Source organism: Musca autumnalis, unplaced genomic scaffold (genome assembly GCF_047663935.1).
Source record: "Musca autumnalis isolate F117 unplaced genomic scaffold, ASM4766393v1 scaffold_4, whole genome shotgun sequence".
Classification (NCBI taxonomy): domain Eukaryota; kingdom Metazoa; phylum Arthropoda; class Insecta; order Diptera; family Muscidae; genus Musca; species Musca autumnalis.
Window position 1 is genome coordinate 207,744,086 of NW_027411977.1, and position 16,441 is coordinate 207,760,526.

General features: G+C 33.7%; 1 protein-coding gene across 4 annotated transcripts in view; it reads left to right on the forward strand.

Moving 5' to 3' along the window:
• The window catches only part of nebu (solute carrier family 2 member nebulosa), a 140,340-nt gene that overhangs the window by 96,430 nt on the left and 27,469 nt on the right, over positions 1 to 16,441 (forward strand). The gene's annotated exons all lie outside the window — the stretch shown is intronic.

Genomic DNA, 16,441 nt, shown 5'->3' on the forward strand with positions numbered 1-16,441 from the left:
CTAACCATTATTTATTACTAATACCAAACTATCTCCCTATCCTCTGGGTGCCTTAACATGGAACTTGTGAAGGCATTGAGGCATGAGAAGGGGGGTAGTATGAGAAGTTTTAGAAAATGTGTAAAGTGAAAAAGAAATGGATGTTGCTATAAGTTATGGAGTTGCAATGTAAACGATTTATGATAGTGTGATCCATCAGTATGCCTTTTGGCGAAAATCTTTATGTAAACTTATAAAAATCACAAATTTCCTGGAGGAGTCAACGATAATTGACGAAACATCGCTAAAAATGTAATAATGAAACATTTTTATCTACACAAGCTTAAGCCAAAATAGAAACAAAAAATCGGTAATGGGTCCGAAATTGAATGTACAGGAACCACATCGATTCCAAAGGGCGTAATCTCAAATGATTTGATGTAAAATATGTGAGAATATCTGTCAAAGAAACAAGGGTACCCCTTAAACGTACTTGAAGGGCCATTTATGAATCAAAACCCCTAACGTACCCATAATTAGATTTCCACTGAAGTGTTTTTTTGGTGAGAAAATCCAATCTGCACCACTATTTCAGTTCTTCGGATCGTAATAATGAGCTCTTATAAATCGAGTTAGATTAACTACAAACGCGAATAGTCCTGAAATGAGTCATTTAAAGTCCTAAATATCTTTCGGAGAATGTATATCGAATGAAAATACAAATATAAAAAAGGTTGGTCCAGAAAAGAAAAAGGAATATATCAGAAAAGTGGAAGAAAAACTTAAAATACCGCGGATGCAAAACCATGACGGAGATTTACAGGGATTGAAGAGCATTACGAATATATTTGCCCAAGATTTAGGTACATATTTTAACAAGCTAGTAAACCAAGACAACGTTTGCGAGATATTTCCAAAAGCTGTTAGTTGTAGAATGGATGAAGACCATTGACGTATAGGAAATATTAAGGAATCATGAGTTATTTAAAGTCCCAAACACCTTTAGGAAAAATGGCACGCTGCGCATAAGAGGAAGTATATCGAACCAAATGACAAATATGAAAAAGTTTGCCAAAAAGTGAAAAGAAATATAATAAAAATTTTTTAAAGAAAAAAATTCAAAAGCGATGGAAAAGCGGAGAGTTGCAAATCAAATAAGAGGACAGGGATTGAAGATCGGTACGAATATATCTGCCCGAGATTTTACTATACTACTATATATTTACTATATTTGAGAAACATTTCCAATATGTGGTTAATAGTACGTTTATATATAACCGGATTTAACAAACCCACTGGGTTTTAAATGTCAATTCCATTACATATACGTCAAACAAATCCTCATAAAGAAGGTTAACCCTGCAAAAGGCTATAATATAAACATGGCCTAAGTAGAGAACGGATTACAAACCACATAAATATATCGATATTCTTGAGGTACAGGAAATATTAAGGAATAAAAAGGAAAATAAATCACCAGAAAAATGAGTCATTTAAATTCCTAAATGTCTTTCGGAAAAATGTCACACATTCAAAAAATGTCATTCAACAGTCGTAAATGCAAAGCAATGTTGGAGAGTTGAAAATCAAATAACAGGGCAGGACTTGAAGATTGATACGAATATATCTGCCCAAGATTTTGGTTCATCTTTTAACATAATTGAATTTTAGATGATATCTACAATTTGGCCTTCGACTGCATTTGACATGATCCTGAGAAACCTCATGATCCCATAAACTTCATAAGATGAAATTGTCAACTATAGTTAGTTTGATCAACGATTTTTACAAAAGTTAGAAGCTGTTCAAATATCTTCCTTGGCTGTTCAAATTATATCCCAGCACTTACATGGCTGGCTTGAAGGATGATTGGGTTAACCTAGCAAATGATGTGCAGCTTTTGCAGAAACTTCTCTTTAAATTGGAAGATCTGGTTGCAAACTAGAAAAAATAAAAAATTATAGGGCGTATTCTCTTAAGTTGAAATGGCAGAAAGACAAAACTCACGAAGAATTTTCGTTCAGAATAACTACCTTCGAAAGGTAGGAAAGAAGGAAATATCGTAACCAAGAACTTGAAACTGTCATTTGTGAATGTGAAAAATTAGCTGGAAGGACAAATTCTAATATGAAACAAGAAAAAAATTAATTAAAAATATGGCACATAAGAGAACAATTATCATGTTTAAGTAATTCTGAACCACATCAGAATGGGAGAACACAAGGTCAACTTCTTGAACCATGGTGAATAAGCGAAAGCATTTGTCATAGATGTTTTCATTAACCAAGAAGGAAATATAGAGGTTCAAAATCGATCGTATATCGCCCTAGTTCTAACCATAAACGATGTCAGCTAGCAAATAAATCAGTAGATGATAATTAATAAAGGCATTTTGGAGCTATTAGTATTACCTCTCACGGTAATCCAGGGGAATCTTTAAAAAAACGGATAAAGCAGTGAATGGAAAAAAAATAGAATTTTAAATGAGTATTGGACAAGCCTCAGTTCAGGATATTCTACAGTAGACAATATCTAAAGTTTGGCTTTCGGCTGCATATGACATGATCTATAAGCTTCGTAACATAATTAATAGAATTCTGAATGAGTATCAGACAGGCCTCAGGCCAGGATATTCTACGGTAGACAATATATATATATATTTTATTCTTTTATCAGAAATGAAGCTGAGCAAGAAAGCCAGCCGCTTACATATGTACCTAGGCCTTTAGTCTTACAATGCCAAAGGTGAACTTGAACCATCGTGAATAAGCGATAGCATTTATCATAGATGTTTTCATTAACCAAGAAGGAAATATAGAGGTTCAAAATCGATCAAATATCGCCCTGGTTCTAACCATAAACGTTGCCAGCTAGCAATTAAATCAGCCAGTTTGGAGCTATTAGTATTACCTCTCACGGAAATATTCTTGGACCTTCGTAAGACTTACTTAAGCTAGCGCATTTACCAAAGATGTTTTCATTAATCAAGAACAAAAGTTACAGGTTCGAAGGCGATCAGATAAAGCCTTAGTTCTAATCAAAAACGATGCCAGCAAGAAATTGGATGTAGCTACTATAATTACGCTCTCAGTCACTTCCCCGAAGACCAAAGCTTGTGGGCTACTTGAAACTGAAGATACGAACAATATAAACGCTAGTTATAGAATTGCAATAATGTAAACGAGCTGTGATACTAGTTTTTATGTCGTGTTATTGGTCTTTTATGTTTAATTTTTATAAAATTATTGCACCGCGTATTAAATAATAATATTGTAAGTCCAACACTTTGCAAATTCTTGGTGTTTTTGTATTTTTATTATTTTTTAAATGTACGAATCGTCATGAAAAACTAGCCAAATAAGCGACGAAACGTCGGGATGAAAAGACGCTAATTTTGTATATTATTTATTTTCTATTTTATTTGTATAGAGTAAGTCAATTGCTTCATGTATTACCCACAATTTCCATACTAACCTACCCTTACCAAAACGCCTACTTAACCGTATTGTGAAATGCAATCCATGCATGAAAACCTATTTTACAATTTGTAAATACCATATCTTTTTTGCAATGATTTATTTGCAAAGATCTATGCCAGCTTGGGTACATATGCATGACTTCTGCGAATGTGTGGAAATGTTTTCACTCTTTTATGGTTTTTCAATTTTCTTTTCTTTTTGGATAATATCATTGTGTGAATATAAATCTTCCATGGATTTAGTCATAGATTAAATAGAAAACAACAAATTTTGATTGCAACCATATGTCTTCAAACAGAGACGCACATATAAGAAGACAGACACAACATGTGTACCATTCATCCATCCATGCAATGCATGTGTATCTCTAGACAACGAAATTTTGCATCTGGAAAATTTTCTATTTTTCTTGTAGTGACTAGAAAAAAATTTTCATGCAAAACTTTAATACATTTCCATGCAATGAAGCAAAAATGTGCGTCCAGCCTCAAAATTATATACCCATTTGGAATATCTTTCTCCATTTATCCCTCCCGTTGAGAGCGGCAAATTGACAGTGAATGATTTCATTGAAAAAATAGTTGTTTTGCAACGCGAAAATACAAAAAACTCATTTCGTTGTCGATGCGTGTGAGTTCAGCAGCCAGTATTGCCGCCAATGAAATTGGCAAATCCATCCAGCCATCCATGAAACTTGATGTCGGTCATTTGGAGGTCAATGACTGGGAGTTCAGTTTTTTTGCTTTATTTCTGCGTAGGCCAAACGTAGAATTGCAACCCCTTTGCTTTGGTACAATGCTTCTTGTTGGTTGTCAATGTCAAATATGAACTTTTTCTTCCAAGGAGGTTAAATGAAATGTTTATTTATGTTTGCTATTTTATGTTAGAACTTTTTTTCATATTTTATAGGTAATATAGGATCCTTAAGGAGCAAGTAATGTGTGTGACATGACGTAATTGGGAATTTTGCTTGTAACTTTTAATTAAATAAGTTGTGGTTATGACACATAAATAAATTTAACAAGGGGTTGTCTGCTCAGAGCTACTTAAGTGAATGAAACAAGGCGAACTAAATTGAATTAATCAATTAAGGATATTGAGTAATATAATTGAGGACATTCAAGCCAAAAAAAATGATCACAAAATTGAATACATAAAAACGATGCCAGCTATCAATTGGGTGTAACTAATATCATGGCTCTTTCAGTCACTTCCCAGGAAACCAAAGTAATCTCCAAATGCCTGAATATTTTATGCTTTGTCTACTTTCATTGGTTTTTGGAGCAAGAGGAGAAGCAGTTTAGAGGCATAAAGTCCTAGATACATAAGCGACTGAATGAAGCGGAGCAAGAAAGCAAGGCTTAAGCCGCCTTACAACGCGAGAGGTGAAATTCTTGAACCATCGTAAGACTAACATAAGCTAAAGAATTAGGCAAAAATATTTTCATTGATCACGAACGAAAATTACAGATTCGAAGACGATCAGATACCGCCTTAGTTCTAAACATAAACGATGCCACATAGCAACTGGGTGTAGCTAATATAATGACTCTCTCAGTCACTTCCCTTCTCTCAGACTAACATAAGCGATAGCATTTATCAAAGATGTTTTCATTAATCAAGAAGGAAAGTTAGAGGTTAGCAATTGGTTGTTGCTAATAAAATGACTCTCTCAGTACCTTACCTTCTCTCAGACTAACATAAGCTATAGCATTTGTCAAAGATGTTTTCATTAATCAAGAAGGAAAGTTAGAGGTTCGAAGACGATCAGATATCTCCCTAGTTCAAACCATAAACGATGTCAGCTAGTAATTAGATCAAGAGGTAATGATTAATAGAGGCAGTTAGGAGCCATCAGTTTTTCCTCTCACGGTAATATTAGTTTTATCTCTCACGGTAACAATGATTAATATAAGCCAATTGCCAAAAATGTTTTCCTTATTCAAGAAGCAAAGTTATTGGTTCGAAGACGATCAGATATCGCCCTAGTTCTAACCATAAACGATGTCAGCTAACAATTGGACGTAGCTACTATAATGACTCTCTCAGTCACTTACCCAGAAACCAAAGCTTGTGGATTCCTTGGGAAGCTACAACTTAAAGGCCTTGGTCATAAGCTGCTGGCTTTTTTTTCTTAAATAATTTCTGCTAAAAACAGACTGTAGATTAAATAATTAGGTCCATTAACGCCCCAGTACTTAAGGTCTGGGTACATAAGCTGCCTCGCCTGATTGCCTTGCTTTCCTGCTTCATTTCTGACATAAAAAAATAAAAGAATAAAGAAGGCCGAGCCAATTTCGAACTATGTTGCCCTTTTCTTTTTTATTCTTTTATCAAAAGCAAGCAAGGCAATCAGGCGAGGCAGCTTATGTACTCAGCCCTCAACGTCTTCAAATTAAATATTTTACCTAGAGAACCCTAATAGAAGGGGCGCTTAAAAAAATATTCCAAGAATTAAATTTTTCGATGGCAGAACTTCCTTTTGCCAATTTTTTATGGGCGGAAATTTTTCTATAATCATTTACATATCTTTGAAACTTATTCTTACTACTGAACTTAAATGTGTCGCAGCCTAGACTTTTGCTTTTTTTATATTTTTTGCTAATTTAAAACAGGTTTCAACAATTTGCCGGTCGGTGGGTTATTGTGTTGATATCTAGTTTGTGAATTATGGGTTTTTCGTCTCTCAGTTTCGTTGAAACAACCTTGAAACGTCATCTTTCTATAAACGGTAATACGTATTCGATAAAGTATAGTATATATTCATATTATACAATCTGAGTGAGTGAGAATTGATTATCATGGTTATTAATAACAACAATTACAACAAAACTAACTGTTAACACAAGAATGTATAGGGAATAAATAAAAATTCATTCATTTAGACGTATTTCGTTTAGCATTTTTGCAATAAATATTCATATATTCAAATGTTGGCAAGTTCAATTACCTCCGATACCTCATCCCGATTATCAGTTTCTTGTGACAAATATATATTGAAGCTTGAGTGCGACCATAAATGAATGAATTTGTCATGCCTGGAAGGAAGGCTGACTGTGATTTGCAAAACAATTCTTTTGAGTAGATTTTTGTGATCTAGCTTTAAGGAGTTTTAACGAAATTAAGCGAAACAAAAAAGCCAGTCGCTTATATACCTAAGCCTTTAGGTCCACTGGACTTTTTTTCTTCGGCCTATGTCTGAGTGACGAGCCTATATCCGAGGTATATATCAAGTTAGGCTGGCGCCATAGCCTTACTGTGTGTTATCATCGTGTGTCGGCACTCACTTGAGTTTTTATTACTCTCACAAGAACTTTGGAAAATCTTAATGAAAATATGAGATTTCTATGACTAAATATTTTGTTATAGCAGTTCTGTTATATATCTCCCAATGCCACTTATAACACCTGCGGAATTTGTTTCTTTTCGCTTTTCTCCTATTACGCACAATTATACTTTTTTAAAAACCAACAGTGTCCCATGAAAGTTTCCTGGATTTCCTCTTAAAAAAGTTAATTTTTGTGGTCAAAATTCCCTAATTAGGTGATTCTAAATGATATACAATAAATTATCATGTTTATATTTACTTCTAAGAATTCTCATTCATGTCATAATTCAACCAAAATGTATACACACAGCAACTTTCCCTTTCTTCTCTCGCCAAAATGATAATGAAAACCATAGATATCCAATTGTCGCAAATAATAATAATAGATAACAATAAAAAAGTAAAATAATTAGTTATGTTTTTGTTGCTGTTGTTAAATTTCAATTCTTGTGGTTTTTATCTCCCTCTCTCTGTGTGGAAATGAAAACCAACCAAAACCTCCCTCACATGTGGATGTGGGTCCCTTTTTCAATGCCCGGTTCGGTTATACACATTGTAGGCAAAATGGGCAAATGATATGGATACCATTTTTTTCTGTGATTATAATATTATAATAATGACTGTTGTTGTTCATAGATAATTTTTTGTACATTAGTTGTACAAATAACAACAAAAAATATTTACTGCTTTTGTTTAACAAAAAAACAAAATTCGATATCAAAGCGCAAGGCTAACTCTAATGAGCCAATTTTTGTTTGGCTGGATTCAAACAAAATGTTAGACAAAAAAAAACGTTGTTAATTTTTAGCACAAAGGTTACAGAGACAACAATCTAAGATAAATTTCGTGTATCTCTACTTGTTGAAGGCCAGATTTTATACATAATTACCCTTTGATGTTGCCAATTAGGCCACTGTGAAATATAATTTTGGCATGGAGTTTGGGAGAGAAAAATTTAGATAAAAAGTTAATTGTAATCATAACGTAGATGTAAATAAAGATGTTGCAGGTATCCACATTATTATTTATTTATTTAAAAGAAATTTAGAAAATATTAATAAAAATGAGATGTCTATGACTAAATATTTTGTTATAGCAGGGGCTCAATTCTGTTTCTATGAAAAAGTGAAATGAAAACTTTTATAAAGGCAAAAACTGTCAAATGGAAAGAATTATAAAGGAAATATTTTTCATTTCAAATTTTCATAGAACAAGAATCCAGCCCCAGGTTTGTTATAATAATCCATTCCCTAAGAACACTTTCAACCCAGTCACGAATATTAAACCCGTGGGGAATTACTCCATTACTCCATTACACTGCCCTCTTATACATATAATCCACAAAATGTTACTTATTGTTTAAATGTATCATAATATGGACCTTGATGGGTCCTTCTGAAAACGTTCAAGTAATATGCAGTTTAGAATTGCCTGGGTGGACAACCAAAAGATCTTAATAAGTACTTTGGAGGCATTAGTATTTCAACGCTAGTTGTGAAATTCTTGGACCATCGTGAGACTAACATAATCAATAGCATTTGTCAAAGATGTTTTCATTAATAAAGAAGGGAATTTAGAGGTTCAAAGGCGATCAGATAGTGTCTTACTTCTGATGTTAAAGCATTACAATGCGAGAAGTCAAATCCTTAAACCACGGTGAAGCTAACATAAGCAATAGCATTCGCCAAAGATGTTTTCATTAATCAACAAGGAAATTTAGAGATTCGAAGGCGATCGGATTCCGCCTTAGTTCTAACCATAAACGATGCTAGCTAGCAATTGGGTATAACTACTATAATGACTGTCCCAATCAGTTCCCCGGAAACCAAAGCTGGTAATCTTTTTTCTACATTTATTAATTTTAAGACCCAAAGGTACTGATTAATAGAAACAGTATGGAGACATTAGTATTACAACGCGAGAGGTGACATTCTTTAACCATCGTGATACTAACATAAGCGATAGCATTTATCATAGATGTTTGCATTAGTTAAGAACGAATGTTAAAGGTTCGAACACAATCGGATACCGCCTCAGTTCTAACCATAAACGATGCCAGCTAGCAATTGGATGTAACTACTATAATGACTGTCTCAATCACTTCCCTGGCAACCAAAGCTTGTGGCTCCTGGGAAAGCTAAAACTTAATTAATAGATGCAGTTCAGAGGCATTAGTATTACAACGAGAGAGGTTAAATTCATTAACCATCGTAAGACTAACATAAGCGATTGCATTTGCCAAATATGTTTTCATAATCAAGAAGGAAAGTTAGAGATTCGAAGGCGATCGGATACCGCCTCGGGTGTAACTAGTATAATGACTTTCTCAGTCACTTCCCCGGAAACCAAAGCTTTTGGGCTCCTGGGAAAACTAAAACTTAAGGGGTTATCCCTAGTTGTGCTGGCCAAAAAAACTACATTTTCATAATTTTTTCTGAGAAAACTACCAATATTTTTGCTAACGCTTGCTCGAAAACGAATGGGCCGATCTACATATATTTTGGTGCGCGTTTTAAGAATCTCATAATCTTGTCTATAAGCGAGACAAAATTTTCAAAAATCTATTTTAACAAAAATAGTGACCTGTAAAAGTCAAAATTTCGATTTTAACGATAAAAAAATGGACCGATTTTTGCCCAAAAATCGTCCAAAAAATTTAAAAAAAACTGTCTCGCTTAAAGACAAGGTTTTTATGTATTTAATAAACTCACCAAAATAGACGAAGATCGGTCTATCCGTTTTCGAGCTATCGTTGGCAGCGACTTCAAAAATGGCATTTCGAGAAAAACGCGTTTTAAGTTTTTATTTCGGTTTACATGAATAAAAAATGTATTGTTGTGTAAAATTACAAGGAGTCATCTATTCCTGGTCCATACAGGAGCTCTTCCGCCGACGATGCAGCCTGTAAAATGGAAATTTGGTGTTGCCTTCGCAACATTTTGTGTGCTCACACAGACACGGCTCGCGAACCCAGTGCTGATTAACACTGCTCTAGATCAGTGTTCACCAGCAACAACAAATTCAACCGCTGCGTTTGTGTTGGGCACACACGAGATTATCTATCCCTCTCTAGATAAACATCGTGTACGTTAATTCATTGCTAAAACAAAGAATATGATCGGTGGTGAGAGCAACGTTCAAACTCACCACAATTGAGATTGTGTGTGCTCACACAGACACGGCTCGCGAGCCCAGTGGTGATTAACACTGCTCTAGATAAACATCGTGTGCGTTAATTCATTGCTAAAACAAAGAAGATGATCGGTGGTGAGAGCAACGTTCAAACTCACCACAATTGAGATTGTGTGTGTTCACACAACCACGACTCGCGAGCCCAGTGGTGATTAACACTGATGTACAACGAGTGCTGAACTTGAAAGGGTTTTGGGGCAAATTTTCCAAATAAGTTGATTGAAGCTTTCGTTGCTATTTTAATTGAAGCCGCCGTCGCATCTTTCGAGTAAAAACTCATTACTTAGATCGTTGTATATAGGTCTAATAGCATCCAAAACATTTGATGGAAGTGGTCTGTAATCGTGTATGAAAGCCTCTTTTCTTGCCCGAGCCCGTTGATATGAAAACCACGAGTCTTCACCGGTTGGACATCTCTCGTGACGTAGATTTGTATCGCTTGAACTGTAATGATCAAATGTCGCCCACATTGCCTCATGCATATTGTGAATTGAATTCGAATGGCGTCGAATTGCAAGTCCATAGTAGACAGTGAGCTTGTCAATCAATTTTCCTATCAACATTCCTTTGCCTCCACTCTTTTTGTTACTTTTTCTAAACTCCGAAGGCGGAACCCCATACGCTTTTGGACGTGTCCGATACATTCCTTCTTTATGACTTCTACATCGCCATATGGATTAGCATTTAATAGAATTCATTTCAGGGAATTCCCAACATGTAGCCATTGTGATGTACATTAAAATTATGCAAAAAGTAGTACGCCTAAAGACACAAACCACTACGGGTTCTCCACATTGAAAGGTCATATCTCAGCCAATTTTGCTCCGATCGACTTGAAATTTTGTCAGGCAACGAGGCTGCTTATGTACCAAGGCCATTACTGCATTTGTGCGAAATTAAGGATTTGAAATAAATTTAGACGGCAGCGTTAATTTGCATTAAGACGGCAGCGTTAATTTGCATTAAGATCTGCATTTAATTTTTGCCTGACAGTTTCTGCATTTACGAAACAGTTGACAACTGTTTTGTTGTTGTTTGCCCTGCGATTTGTTGTTTTCCAAGTGTCTCAAAGCATGAATATGCTCTCGCTCCTACATGAATGGTATTGCCATATTGAAGTACATAAATGCCCTCTAAATTCAGTTTGATTTTGTTTTTTTAAGTCCCTATATAGGACTTAAAAAAATTATTCTGTACGGTTTTCACTAGGGTCAAGAAAGAATTATTTTTTGACATTTTAAGAAGTCTTATTTATTGCCAGGGATGTCCAAAGATTCCACTTCCGATTCTCGTTCGCATTTCTTAAAATGTCATTGGGATTTATGTCCTCTATACAAATGCAAGGAACTCAATTGCGCCAATAACACAAAAATAAATTGTCACTTATAAGACATGTGTTAAAAATGTTTTTTGTATCTCATTTTTCAAGCGGAATTCATGGCATGAAGATAATAACCTTCAGTGTTCATTTACCCTTAAAAAGGCATATGGGTGGATGGCTGTAAATGAATGTTGGCCGCTGAAAAAATCAGGCTACTACAATAAAATGTAAATCCGTAGATGATAAAAAAGGAATCACAAACAAAAAATTATTCAGGGAAACAAATTTTGTTTCCAAATTGGCCTTTAGCCAATAAAATACAATACAGATGAGCAGAAAACAATTTTTTACCATGGGATGGGATTGACCTCCTTTGAAAAGAAATGAAAAACACAACACGAAGCAAGCAAATAAAGGCTAGTCAGTCAAAGGAAAGTGGGCGAGTGAGTTGGCGGACAAAAGTCAATACTAATGTCCATGAAGAGGCTACATACAAAACAAAAGGTGAAAACTGGAGGCGGATTTATAAGACGTAAAAATGCTTATTTTTAGATATAAATGTAAATTTATTTAAATGTTTATGTACTTGTCCAAATGTGTGTGCATTTTCTTTTGCGGAAAGTTACTTTAACTGCTTATAATAATTTATTATAATTCCACGAACAGTTTACATGCAACCTTAACTACCTAACCCATCTCACAGAAATATTTTATGGAATATTTAATTGAAACGTTTTTTTATTTTTAGAATATTGTTTCTAATAAGGCTTAATACTATTACGGATTGTTATTGAAAACGATTACAAAATTAATAATATTACAATTGACAGCTAAATGGGGTTTGGAGTTCATTTAAGTTTTGCAGTTAGTTTAGACAGTGGTGTGATAGACAGTGGTCCAGACTTTAGTCTAGACTTAAATAAAGCGTTTTAGATGCCTGTTACACCCGTTTTAAACTCCCTAGGGGTTACATTAGTATTTCATAATAAGTGGCGCCATAAAAGATTTCTGGGACTGGATTTTTATTCTATGAAAATTAAAAGTGAAGCGAATCAACTATTATACGCATCGTATAAGTAAAGAGGTAGATTTAAATAACAACAATCAATAGAACCCTTGTTTTTCCTTAATTCCTAAAACGTCAATATTAGTAAACACAAAGGCAATAAGTGGGTTTGTTTACAATACCATTTTTGGGCATTTTATAAAAAACGCGAAAAATGAATGAAGTGTCAAGGTTTCTCCACATAATCGATATGATAAAATGTTTGTTTCAATGCAAAGCTGACGAAAACAAATTTAAAAATCATTAAATTGGATTGTTTTTAAAATTGTTTGGCATATTATTCAAACAGCGCACACACGTACACATATTTGCTCTGTTCCATAACTGCAAGAAACTGCTAATTTTTACTATTTTTTCCGATAATATAAAGGAAAAAGTGTTATCGTAGTAAAAAAAGTAGCTTCTTTCAGGTTCTGGAACAGAGCAATTGTGTATATTGTTTTGACGTTTTAGGAACAGTCCATGGCACAATAATACAAGTACAGCGGGAAAAACAGCTGATTATCACACTAGTTGACAAAATGCATTATTGTGAATAAAATCACATACAAAAGGTAAACCAGCAATTCACAGCAGTGCGTTATTGTGAAAAATTTTGACGTTTGGTATGATTTAATGTAACACCTTCTTATTCCACCATGGAACAGTCGAAAGAAAAAATTTAAATTGACAGAAACCTTTGTTAACCATGCGTTTACACATGACAGGACAGTTGAGTGCATGTATTGATTGTCAAAAACCCAAAACTTGCCTTTGTGACATAGGCGTCCCGACAACTGCAAAGACAGTTGTAAAATTATGAATAAAAATCATTAATTCCTTTTTGTTTTCCGTTCACCTATTTTATTTTTGTTCATGTACTTTTGTTTTCAACAAATTTCAATTATTATCTCACACATTTCTATAAAAAATGTCAAAAATGTGTTAACCCGACTGTTTATGAAAAAATGAACAGCTGGGAGACAAACGACAAATGTATGCATGTGTTAGTAAATCAGAGTTGTATTTGAAGATAAACTGTCTGGTGTAAACCCCTAGTAACCTTTCTTATTAAACCATGATTATACGCATTTTACACTCGCATTAAAAACTGGTGTTTGGGAATTTACGTTATTTATTTGAAAGATATTCTATGGAATTGACAACTTAATAGGCGCATGTTTTATAAAATATGTTCGATGTAAAACACATTTTACACTTGCACTTAATACAGGCGATTTGGGAGTTAAAGTCATTTATTTGACAGATATTGTATGGATTTGACAACTTAAATGATGCATGTTTTATAAAACACGTTAAATGTAAAATGCGTTTAAACTCCTCTTTATAAGTTTATGTACTTCTTTTATTTCAAATACTTTACGTTTTCACTAACTAGTTAATTACTCTGCAAACTTCATTTAAATTTAACGGCTAAAAATACACTCCTGTATGTATTTTGTAAATAGTACCATTTACATTTTACATTTACGAAATCCACCCGTTTACAACTGTCAATTCCATTGGATAAACGTCAAATGAAATCCAATGGATTTCAGATGAGTTTTCATTTGACGTATACGCAAAGGAATTGACAGTTGAAATCGAGTGGATTTCGTAAATGTAAACCAAGCTACTACCCTCTGTTTATACTACTGTAGTTTTAAGATAAAATTTCCGTTTGCATTTAACCGGATTTAATAAATCAACTGGATTTCAGATATCAATTCCATAGCGCAAACGTCAAATAAATCCTCATAAAGAAGGTTAACCCGGCAAAAAGCTCAAATGCAAACGCCGTTTAAAAGGAGGAAGAAATTGTGCGAAGTCGCCTATTGTTTTAGCCACAATTGAATGCGTAACATCAATTACTGTTCATTTCAGAAAAATCGTGTTGTTCTTTTTGTATGAAGCCATATCAGCTCGGCCCACGCGATGTTTTATAAGTATTTTCTGTATAAAATTTGTCATTTGACATTTATTTCCTTTGTTAAAGATTTCATTCCACATTAAAAAAGGAATTGAATCCCTTATGCCTTTGGTTCCTTTTCTACCTCTTTAACAACTCCACTGAGTATTAAGTGCACTTGTATATCGGTCAGGGCAATACAAATGAAAGTTATCTGACACATTTATAATACTGACCAAATATTATTACATTTTATCATCATTACCATTATTTTACGATACGGTGTGTAAACACACGCATAAAAATGGGATCAGTTGTTGTAAACAAAGAAGCTGTAAAATATTTTTTTCACCAAATTTATGTATGCTGTAATTAACAATAAGCAGATGAATATAATTTTTTTTTTGTTTTTAATTCAGAGATATTAAAAGTGAGGTTCATTGAAATTGTTTTCTTTATAACATTATTTTGATGTTACTTTATTTATAGAATACTTAATAAATGATAATTAAATGGAATTCAATATTTTTCCTGTGGCTGCAGGCGATGCTACTGAAAATCAATCATGCTTGCAATCATTGTGCACATAAAAAAATCACATTATTATTTATTGAAAATATTGGAAAACGTTGAAAGAAATCAAGAGAAATAAAACGTTTAATCAACTTTCTTTGTCAAGTGATTTTATTCATATCTGATATGTTAAGGCCGTTGATCTGAATCGGAATATAGACCTAACTCAATATTCATCGATATGATGAAGTGATAACTCATGGGAGAAAAGGAACGTTATAACGACTCCATAAAATTACATGCAATTATCTAGAACTAAAGGCCTGCGTACATAAGCTGCCTTGCCTGCTTACCTTGCTTACTTCTGATAAAAGAATAAAAAAGAAAAGGGCAAGCCAGTTCGAAATTTTTGATCGGCCTTCTTTATTCTTTTACATGGTTTAATTAAAAAGATTAGCTAAAGCTATCTGTCAGTTTAAATTTTTTCTTTAGAATGTCTTGTGCCAGACTATGAACATTTTCATGAAAATGTTTTGAGCTTATGGGTAAGAAGGGAGAAAGGGAGCTCCTTCACATCCGCCCTCTCCTAAAAGCTAAAATATTTTCATATGTTATTTTCAGTGTCTGGCACAAGAGAATGTTCCTAAAACTTCAAAATTATATACACAAACTGTGTATGTGTGTGTGCTGTTTAAAAAATATTTCAAACAATTTTAAAAGCAATAGAATTCAATGATTTTTAAAATTGTTTTTAGGACATTTGTATGGAAGAAATTCTTCAGTTTTGCATTGAAATAATCATTTCATCATATCCACAATTCGATTATGTGGAGAAAATTTGACACTTCATTCATATTTCGCGTTTTTTATAAAATGCTCAAAAAATGTATTGTAAACAAACCCACTTGTTGCTTTTATGTTTAGTAATTTTGACGTTTTAGGAATTCAGGAAAAACCAGGGTTCTATAATTTGTTTTCATCTAGATCTACCGCTTTACTTATACCATGTTCTTTTATTTTTAATATGTCAGAAATGAAGCAGGAAAGCAGGCCTTAAAACTGTAACCAAGATTCCGGAAAATGTATTTGTCTTTGTTCTATTTTATTATTATTTGTATTATGGACTTTTTTACATTAACACAAAATATAAATATTCTATTAAATTCAATCGCAACTGAGTTGGCTTTTTGTGCTCCCCATTTAATCCAAGTTCAACTGATTTTGCATCATCTTCTAAATGATTTTTTACACTGTCTTCCTGTTCAAATTTCGACATGTACTCCAACTGCGCTTCAGAAACAATTTTCTTCCCTTGAATGACCGCAAAAATGTTTGCAACTTTAATTTCTATTTCTTTTATTTTATAACATTTTTTTTTTTGTTTCTGGAAGAAATTATGTCGCCGCTTGTAGGGATCTACAAACTGATTTGCTTGTAGGGATTCCTAAGCTTCTACTTATAAGAGCTTCGTTCCAGAACTAAAAAGTTTTTACACATTTAACACATTTTAAACATTTGTCCCCGAAATGCGTTCCCGTACTCCAAAAAAGTTGCAAAATATTCACTTCTCTTTGAACAAAAATGGCGCTAAACAGCTTTCTCTTTAGAAACTTTTTACACGACAAATTTGAGCGAGCAATGTGCAACATGTTTGCCGGCTTCTGATTGGCTGACA